Genomic DNA, 10,746 nt, shown 5'->3' on the forward strand with positions numbered 1-10,746 from the left:
AATGACTCTTATCAGCGGAGCCTCCAGCTGCTGCACGCCATAATCATGATAATTATCCAGCGCTTTGACGTCCATCCTGCCGTCCTGCCACACACCATTATCCTTATTTTAAAAACACGATGGTGCCGACATCGACTATTTCAACGACTGTCAAGTACATTTAAATATCAGAAAGGGCCTGCATGGTTTTTTGGATGGAAATGCTACGCTTAGAGGCTGTTTTCATCTCGTTACACAGGACTGACAACGGCAGCAGTCAAGGCAGGATGCTGCATACATGCTCCACTGCATACATGCTTCACTGCATACATGGGCCACTGCATACATGGGCCACTGGATACATAGGCCACTGGGTACATGGGCTATGGACTGAGAGGAAAATCAAAGCCCTGCTCCATAAAAAGCCAGAACACTCACTCCAATGCTAAAGAGTTACATTTCCCTGCAGAGGTACTTTCTTAAATTTCGTGACGTATTATGCTGTCCATTTCCCCAGTTTACAATAACATTTCAGCTCTGATTTTATTCACCTAGAGGTCTAATAGATCCAGGAGGAGTCAGAACACTATTTAGAGCAAGAATAACACCCAAGGGCCGTGTCCTCTGCCGTGCTCACGCTGCTAGCATTTAGCCGCGCTAATTAAGCGCACAGCACTCGAGGGCCATGTTACACCTTCCATACTCCTGCACAGGAATATCAGCACTTTTACTGACTGCCAGAAAGTCACCACCCAGCTGCGGGAGTCACACATCAGCAATTAAACGCAACTTAATTACAACAACTAAACTTCACATAGCATTTCCCCCTCGCATCTGCGGGTCGAATCCACACAGATCCACCTTTCTGTTCCCATGGCAACCGGTCATGGACACGCATGGTGCGGCACCCGCCCGCTGATATTGGCGGCATTGTTAATGGGCATAAGGGAGGACTGTGAGCGGTTGAGTAACGAGGCGCTGTGGAGCGTCCTACAGGACGTGGTCGGAGCGCCGATATCACCAGCCAGCCCTGCTTGACGGTAACCCGGCAAATGGTAAGCTGAAGGATACGACAGGATGCTCCGGACTGCGCTCCAGAGTGCCTCCACCCCCGTTAGGCCCAGTCACCCCACCCCAGCGGGTGGGTTCGAATCAGAAACGCCTGCCCAGCCTCGGAGGCTCCCGGGGCAGCTGCAGGCAGGGATGAAACCTTCATCTGCTCCCTGTAAGTCTAATCAGCAAGATCCAGGCACACAGGGAAGCTCCATCTCCTCTCTAATCCGAAATTCACCAACCAGGGGATGGTTTTCCTTAAAAAAAATGGGGGAGGCACAAATAAAAATTCAGAAGGCCAAACTATCCTGGCAGGTGGGAGTAAATCAGCTGTAAACACAGCCCCCACCAGCCTTGGGCTGCAGTCGGACAGGACGACGGATGGCTGCGGAGGAGAGCGGGTACATCACCGCCAAAAGGCCCCATCTGGGATCCCGGTGACCTTGTGCAACACTTCGGCCCGACATCCCTATTGATCAGGCCCAGAAGAAAAGGCCACGTGCGCCAGCCATTGTCTTCCCGTAAAGGAAGATGAAATCGCAGCCCCATGCATGCTGGCACCTCTGCTGACAAGTCCCCTCCTCCCCTCCCCCCCCAGCCTGTCACGAGGGACCGTCTCAACACGACGAGCAAGCGGCATGGAAAATAGGCTGTGGAACGGCAGCGTGAAACACGTGCTGGTGAAACGCAGAAGGTGCCAGCTACCTCTTCAGAATCACGCAGATACTCGCTATAAGACGCAGACAAACAGCAACAGAGGAGGACAGAGACAGAGACACATGAGGTCCACTCTAAGGCCCGTGCTATTCTCTTCCATTATTTTCATGAGGTCCAGCAGCCACATAGCGCTGGCGGTTTAACAGCAGAGGGAAGGGGGCATATCTGTTACAGCACATAGTCTACAGCAGCTGATGTCATGCAGCTGGGGAACCAAAGAGCAAAGTGATTTCTTAAAAATTTCATTCACATTCAGATCCCCACAGACTGCAGTAACACAGTCAGAATTAGAGCGTCGTCAGTATCCTGAGGGCCTGGTGAGTGCTGACTCCATACCAGGATGGTCTTCAGGCTCCAAAGTTCTAACCAAAACCCAGCATACGATGAGATCTATAAGAATACAGCACAAATCTGTTTTGGGGGAAGTGGGATGTGGTGTTCCTGAATGCTACTTCACAAGCGCCTCCTGCTGGACAGTCAGGAGTGTGCAGGTGTTGAAGATTGCACAGAAAATTGTGAATTACAAAAGCAGCCTCTGCAAACGCATGCTCTTCGTGCAAGAAGGAGGGGGTTATTATTTTGAAACAGCCAAACTTCAAATCTGAAGAAACTCAAGTCATACTGCGTTTTAGCACCCTGTAGCTACATTTTCTTTGTGGAGAAAAAAAAATGCATTTTAGCTGCTAAATAAAAGCTGGATTGGCATCCTTCCAAGGAGCAGAGCCCAAAGCGATGCTGCTGCCTTTCTGAGCCTGGTTCCAGCCTGGGTCCTGGCCCAGCTGCCTGACAGCTGCCCGGTCCTGCGGGGCTAATCTCGCCGCTCCCTCCCCTGCTGCTCTGCTGAAAAGCCCCAGGCTTCCAAACTGCAGGCAGGCCTCAGAGCCGCTGCCGGCCCCCCACTGCCGCCCCCCCCGCTCACTCTTTTTTAAACCCATTTTTATTGGGCCTTTGATTGCGTGAAACGTGGTGCAATTATTCTTTAACAAATGAGCCAAAAGTTTTATACCTGCGCTTGGAAATGGCGGCAGCCCTTCAATGCGGCCCACCTGTCAGCCAGCTGGCCCAACCGTGACGGCCCGTCGGAGGGGAGATCGGCCATTTACCCGCCAGCAGCCTGGAGGAGGCAAGTCTCAGAAGTGAGGAGAATCATCAAGACCGTGGCAAGCTCCGTCACTGTCTCGTGCAGGGAAATATTCACATAAAATATTGTAGCACTGCTGGGCCCAGCATGCTCCGCGTGCAGTTGTAATTCGCCCGTGTTGTGTTGTTGTTAATGGTTATATTTCTTTATTGTTGTACGTGTGTTTGCCCGTGTCTTGTGTGTACCTTGTCCGTTCCCCGTGTGTATTTAGCTTACGTAAATCTCCCACCATGCATGCATCTTACAGTTCGGCGTCTGACAACCTTGTGTTTCCTGTGTGTAATCGGTTCGGTGCTCGTTGGGTGCCTGATAAAGAACGCGTTTCTCTCTGCTCCTGCGATGCCTCGGTCCACCTGACGCCACAATATGTTTTTATCATCTCCTGATAAATTTAACATTTTTAAATTGAACTCATTTACTTCTTTAAAGCGTGTCACAGCATTGCATAAAAGACAACAGCATTTAAAGAATGAAGAGGCAATTTAGTCCTTTTACAAGGGAAACACTCAGAAACACTGTGGCAGGTTCTGTTGGTATATTTACCTAATTTTCACCTACAGATTCCTGCACAGTAGAGATAAAAATCTAGGGTTCCACATCAAAAAACAGAATGCATAGAATCAGGCAAGCTGTACCCATTAAATTGATGTAAGCCGCATGTTTATAAAATCTCAAACAAACGTACCATTGAAACTGCTGGGAACGTAACGCTGACTCTCTTGTGGTATTGATGCTCCATCTAGTGGCAAAGAGAGAAGATTACAAGACCAGACACCTCAGCATCATAATGCGCAACTGCACGAGGAACTCGTCAGCTGTAATGCAGATTTTTAAATTGATTCTTTGAATGTATTTTATATTTGTAAATATTTGTGCTCAATTATTAATAATTAACATTTAGATCAATGTGTACTTTAAAATATATGAATTTGGGTGTGTCATTTTTTCGTTCTAGTTTTTAAAATGTAAATTTCTTTGTTCTGCCTGTAGGCTGAACAAAGACTAAGTTTAAAAAAGCTACAAGGAGCTCTTCTAAGTACAGGTCGTCGTCGACTAACGATTGCGATCGGTTCTGACGGACTAGTCGTAAGTCGATTTGGTTGTGAGTCCATTATTTTATAGCCGAAAATTATCATATGTATAGTATACAGTATCATTAAATTATATCATCTTTAAGTCATATTGTTTGGTGTTTATAACTTTTTTATCACCTTTCTCTTGCGGGGTTAGTAGCTCTGCCTTCCGCCGGGGCAGGAACTGTCGTACACTCACGCGGGGCGGCACTCAGCTCGGGTAGTTACCAGCTACGCTCCTTCAAGTGGTTACTTGATAAAATCGAAGCCATCCTTCATTTGTTTTATGAAAGAATTTAAATTGTATTATGGCTCCTTAAGGACTTTAAAAGATTGGAAAAATGCACGAATCCTTAGTCACCGAATGTCTAAGTTGCTCCTATTTTGATTTTTGTTTGATATGTCTTTTGTTGCCCCCTAGCATTGTTTCGTTTTGTTGGTTTGTTTTTATTCTCCTCTATGAGAGTTTGTATATGTTTGTATTGTGTCTTTTCTTGCAATAAAAAAAAAGCTGGACCCTTAAAAAAAAAAAAAAAAAAAAACTTGATAAAATCGGTTTTGACCGATTTTGGAAAAACGGCATTTAATTATTATGCATTTTGGACATGGAATAATCTGCAGAAAGGCATAAAAATAGTCATATTTTATGTCCATTGATGAATTCGGGGGCATCTTAAAGAATGTGTTGAAGGAGACGTGCTTGTTTTTCTCGAGAGTCCAATGTGTTTAAATATCTGACTAGGTGGATCTTTCTTACATCATATGGTATATGTTGCGTTTTAACGTGGTATAAGCTTGTATGGCTGCTACCTTGGCCAAATGTCTCTTGTAAAAGAGATTGTATAATCTCGATGGGACTTCCTGGTAAAATAAAGGTGTATATACATATAAAAAAGGACTCATATTATTAGGGAGACCTAACTAGTACCGGGTAGGGCATTTTGACAAGTAGTCTGAGTAGCCTTTTTACAAACCACTTTCACGTAGTTATTATATTTGGACTTGTGTCCTTCATAACAGCTTTTAACAAGTATGATCGTTCTCTTCTGACCTCTCTCACTAACAAGGTGTTTTCACTTACAGAGATGGCCCCATGTTTCGAAGCCGTTAAACCAAACGGGGGCTACTCAGACTGTTTTTACAATCATGAAATAGTAACTGCCTTTCTTTTGCTGCATAGTACTGTATTTCATTCCCTGAAAGAGCACTTTCAAGAGGAATTAAGCTAAGAACCTTAACACCATGAAGGTGCCTGGATCAGCACCTCCCTCTCCACCATGTAGGTCTTCTGGCTGTCCCATGTCACACTGTCTGAGGTCATTTCTTTTCCCAAAATCTTCTAGTACACAACGTCTCTAGAAATAGGTAAGTCGCTCAAAGTGTTTTTGTGCTGCTTTTGTCTTACATTGTTGTCATGCTCATGTTTGTGATCCTCCGGAGATCAGAGAGCTACACTAGCTGGAATCCCCCCCCACTTCCCAGCTGGGGGCAATTTAAACCGAGACACTTCCTTGTGGATGTGACACAAAAGGAGAAGGGCCTGCAGGAGCTCCTGGAAGGTGGGAACAGAGGAGCTGAGATAGGGCTGGGGAGGGTGGCCTGGGGCGTGTGGCCTGGGGCGCTGTCTGGCACAGTCTGAGGTATGGGGCCTGGTCTCTTCTTCCCCCCCCTCCTCTGCTATTTGTGCCTCCCTCTTCCTACAGGGCCTCCTAGCACCTGTAACCAGCTCCGCCCCTGTGCCCAGCTGCACCCCTGGATCCAGCTCCACCCCTGTGCCCAGCTCTGCCCTTGTGCCCAGCTTCACCCCTGTGCCCAGCTCCACCCCTGTGCCCAGCTTCACCCCTGTGCCCAGCTCCACCCCTGTGCCCAGCTCCGCCCCTGTTCCCAGCTCCGCCCCTGTGCCCAGCTCCGCCCCTGTGCCCAGCTTCGCCCCTGTGCCCTGCTGCACCCCTGTTCCCAGCTCTGCCCCTGTGCCCATCTCCGCCCCTGTGCCCAGCTGCACCCCTGTGCCCAGCTGCACCCCTGTTTCCATCTCCGCCCCTGTGCCCATCTCCGCCCCTGGATCCAGCTCCGCCCCTGTGCCCAGCTGCACCCCTGTGCCCAGCTGCACCCCTGTGCCCAGCTGCACCCCTGTTTCCATCTCCGCCCCTGTGCCCATCTCCGCCCCTGTTCCCAGCTCCGCCCCTGTGCCCCTGTGCCCAGCACCGCCCCTGTGCCCAGCTCCGCCCCTGGATCCAGCTCCACCCCTGTGCCCATCTCCACCCCTGTTCCCAGCTCTGCCCCTGTGCCCATCTCCACCCCTGGATCCAGCTTCGCCCCTGTGCCCTGCTCTGCCCCTGGATCCAGCTTCACCCCTGTGCCCAGCTCCGCCCCTGTTCCCAGCTCCGTCCCTGTGCCCAGCTCCGCCCCTGGATCCAGCTTCGCCCCTGTGCCCATCTCCGCCCCTGTGCCCTGCTTCGCCCCTGTGCCCATCTCCGCCCCTGTGCCCAGCTTCGCCCCTGTGCCCATCTCCGCCCCTGGATCCAGCTTCGCCCCTGTGCCCATCTCCGCCCCTGGATCCAGCTCCGCCCCTGTGCCCAGCTCCGCCCCTGTGCCCTGCTCCGCCCCTGTGCCCAGCTTCGCCCCTGGATCCAGCTTCGCCCCTGTGCCCATCTCCGCCCCTGGATCCAGCTTCGCCCCTGTGCCCATCTCCGCCCCTGTGCCCAGCTCCGCCCCTGTGCCCATCTCCACCCCTGTGCCCAGCTCCGCCCCTGTGCCCATCTCCGCCCCTGGATCCAGCTCCGCCCCTGTGCCCATCTCCGCCCCTGTGCCCATCTCCGCCCCTGTGCCCTGCTCCGCCCCTGTGCCCTGCTCCGCCCCTGTGCCCAGCTTCGCCCCTGTGCCCATCTCCGCCCCTGGATCCAGCTACGCCCCTGTGCCCAGCTCCGCCCCTGTGCCCTGCTCCGCCCCTGTGCCCAGCTTCGCCCCTGGATCCAGCTCCGCCCCTGTGCCCATCTCCGCCCCTGTGCCCAGCTCCGCCCCTGGATCCATCTCCGCCCCTGGATCCAGCTCCGCCCCTGTTCCCATCTCCACCCCTGTTCCCAGCACCACCCGTTCCCAGCTCCACCCCTGGATCCAGCTTCGCCCCTGTACACATCTCCGCCCCTGTGCCCATCTCCGCCCCTGTGCCCAGCACCCAGCACCACCCCTGTTCCCAGCTCCGCCCCTGTGCCCAGCTTCACCCCTGTGCCCAGCTCCACCCCTGTGCCCAGCTCCGCCCCTGGATCCAGCTCCGCCCCTGTGCCCAGCTCTGCCCTTGTGCCCAGCTCCACCCCTGTGCCCAGCTCCGCCCCTGTGCCCAGCTCCACCCCTGTTCCCAGCTCCACCCCTGGATCCAGCTCCGCCCCTGTGCCCATCTCCGCCCCTGTGCCCATCTCCGCCCCTGTGCCCAGCTCCGCCCCTGTGCCCATCTCCGCCCCTGTGCCCAGCTCCGCCCCTGTGCCCATCTCCGCCCCTGTTCCCAGCTCCACCCCTGGATCCAGCTCCGCCCCTGTGCCCATCTCCGCCCCTGTGCCCATCTCCGCCCCTGTGCCCAGCTCCGCCCCTGTGCCCATCTCCGCCCCTGTTCCCAGCACCACCCCTGTTCCCAGCTCCGCCCCTGTGCCCATCTCCGCCCCTGTGCCCATCTCCGCCCCTGTGCCCAGCTCCGCCCCTGTGCCCATCTCCGCCCCTGTTCCCAGCACCACCCCTGTTCCCAGCTCCGCCCCTGTGCCCATCTCCGCCCCTGTTCCCAGCACCACCCCTGTTCCCAGCTCCGCCCCTGTGCCCATCTCCACCCCTGTTCCCAGCTCCGCCCCTGTGCCCATCTCCGCCCCAGGCCACGGCCCACACTGGTTCGATGCTGTATCACCAGCTAAAACTTCTTTCCCTCTCCTGCACTCTCACATGCTGAGGTGCTCTTAAAACCTCCCTTATTAGTTACCTTTCATTTATCATCCAAAGGTCCTCCTGCATCTGTGCCTCAGTTATTTTCCTCACACACACTCAAGAGCCATTTGTCTCTAAAGAGATGGTGGTGTGTGAAAGGCAGGCTCCACCAACCCTCTGCGAGGTCATACGTCTGGTGGGACACAGGGTGGACCTCCACACCAGTGCCCCTCATCAGAGTCCTGCACCGGGTCGGGTACCCGCGGGTAATTAGTTGCTGAAACGGGCGGATTTTAATGTTCTGGAATTTTGCGGGCGGGTAATTCATTATACAATGGGTGGGTAGCAGGTCAATCCACAGCGGGGGGGGAGGGGGGGGTAAATTGCACTGTCCAAAAATGTTGCACAAATCACATCCCATATTTAAACAGTACACAGCTTTTCATGTTTCAACACAGGATGATCCCATGATGTACTGGATAGGCGTCAGCACTAATCGTCACATCACCCTAAAGAGTTAACTGACATGTTGCCTTTACACAACAAAACAACCAGAACAGCATATACACAGGATTAGCCACAATCAACAAGAACAGTATTTACAATAATTTTGAAATGATTTTCTCAAACTTTTTTTAAATACAACTCTTGGCTCTTTCGCTTAGAATAGGCCTATGTCAATGTCTGCTTCACAGGCAGCTGACAGCTGAACTCTCATTCTGAACGTTAATCATGTGAATCGACTTTGGGTCTAGAGAATGCACAGGCTGGCGTAATCGGGAGGACCAGGAGCGATACTGCTTTACTGGGGGGGTTTAAAATGGTTCATATTCCATAACTATCCAACTACTAAAAAGAAAGTGATGAGAAATGCATTAAAGTCTATTAACTAATTGAGGCAGAAAATGATTTGTTTCCTTTTAACAACCTAAGGGGTGAGGGTGTTTTGCACAATACTTTATCAGACGTTTTTCCGAACCACCACTCGTGTTTTGTTTCGCATGGCAATGGTTGTTGTGATGCTGTGTTGCATTAAAAAGATATTTTATCTGATATAAAACCAGGTGTCTTCTGGGTTCTCCAGTTTCCCTTCACAGTCCAAAAATGTGCTAAGGTGAACTGGATTTGCCAGATTGTTCATAGGTCTGAATGTATGTATGAGGTTTGATGAGGTTTGAGTGGCCTACGAGAGGTTAACGCCCCACCCATGGGTTATCCTCTGCTTTGTTCCCGACCCCCGCAACCCTGAAGAGAACAAGCAGGTATGGAAAATCTGTGGATGGATGGTCTCAGTTATTTTACCTTGGGTGTATTATAATCATTGTATTTCAGGAAAGCATGCGCCTGTAGAAAACTGTTAAAAACATTTTTTTTCTCGGCATCACTTTCTAAGCACCGTCTCACTCGGTTAGCAGGCTCGAGTACAGGCCTAACAGGAATGCATCCATTCCAGCCAGCTGACCAAAGCTGGGCAACCCTGCCTTAAGGTAGCATTTTTTGACAAGGAAGCACAAATCAATAGACATTCTGTCAAGGATCCTGCTATGGTAGCAAAATTTGAAAAGGCAGCATTTTTCTACCCAATGAATATTGAATACCACATTAACAGTAGAAACACGAGGAAATGCAGAAATGAAGACTGAATGAAATTCCAAAGGGAAATATACAGTTTGCAGCACATGTCAGGGACTTTGAAAACTAATTGCCTTAATTGTACTGCAGGTGTAAAAAATCAAATGAATGAAACCCTCTCCCTGCAAATTCTGCCTCGAACCATCCATTGTGAAGATCTAATGGGTTTAAGACTAATTATCTACTAAATATGCAAAGATAAACGTGGGAGAGAGACACCTGTGGCTCTGAATGAGGAAGCAGACAGCCACCTGCTCTGTAACAGGAAATCTGACAAAGAATCAGTGTTTTTATTATTATTAGTGGGACCTGGAGCAGAATAGTGGCTGGTTGCCCGGCCGTTAATCACCGCACCAAGACATTGCGGACACGATGTTTCATTACAGCGAGGTTGGACGTTCAGAGGAGAATGTGGGTATTTGTATCTCCTTTTCCTGTGTCACTTCTTTACTCAGTCTCCGAATGATGATTCAGATGGAGAAAATTTTAAACATGAATCTTCTTATGACCCTCTGATCTCCAATTCACATCATGGTACTGTGTTCATATTGAAGGACTTTCTCGATTTGACAACTTGTTGAATAGCTCATTCTAGCAGTAAAATTGTAAAGAATGGATTGTCCTTTTCCATTTCACCAATAGGGGGCACTGTTATACCTTTACCATGAAACGCAAATGGGTCCGTCGTACGCCTTCCCTCGATTCACATTGCCAATTCATTCCTGAAGAAACCCCTGTAAATCGAACAAACAAATCGATATCCATCGATTGGCTGAGATTGTAATATAGAAAGTCTTGCAATGCTTTTTAATAATATTCTTTGACTGAAAAGCACTATGCTATCTTACTGATCTAAATTCAATTCTGCTTTATCGCGTCTGCGATCTTAAGGTACATGCAGGTAAATAGAGCTTACTACACCATTAAGGACAGAAATCCTGCCCTTTTCCAGGAGGTTGCTGTCAGTCAGTCCCCAGTAATAATACGGAGTCTGACAAGGAATCCGGTCAGGAAGAATGAATATTCTTCTACCACTGATGACAAATAAAGCTTACAGGCACAGTGTGGTCTGACAGGAAGCTTTAGAAAACTCTGATATGTCTTGTGACAGGCCTTCCTTTGGCAGTGGTTGTCTGCAGTTCAAGCGCAGTTTACACACACCTACATGTAATTTAAAAATCAGCAACAGCAGTTCCCTGTTTTGTGCTCATTTGCCCTGCTTAAGCTGTATCCTGCCGTGTTCAT

The 10,746-nt window shown here is 50.3% G+C and overlaps 1 long non-coding RNA gene across 1 annotated transcript in view; it reads right to left on the reverse strand.

Moving 5' to 3' along the window:
* Positions 1–4,264, reverse strand: part of LOC140578187 (uncharacterized) — an 80,658-nt gene extending 76,394 nt beyond the window's left edge. The window contains exons 1-3 of the long non-coding RNA XR_011982244.1: positions 4,102–4,264; positions 3,576–3,629; positions 2,756–2,863 (exon numbers count right to left, since the gene is read on the reverse strand). This is a non-coding gene — a long non-coding RNA (uncharacterized lncRNA). The remainder of the gene's footprint in view (positions 1–2,755; positions 2,864–3,575; positions 3,630–4,101) is intronic.
* Positions 4,265–10,746: the final 6,482 nt, after the last annotated feature.

The sequence above is a fragment of the Paramormyrops kingsleyae genome, chromosome 13 (assembly GCF_048594095.1).
Source record: "Paramormyrops kingsleyae isolate MSU_618 chromosome 13, PKINGS_0.4, whole genome shotgun sequence".
Lineage (NCBI taxonomy): Eukaryota > Metazoa > Chordata > Actinopteri > Osteoglossiformes > Mormyridae > Paramormyrops > Paramormyrops kingsleyae.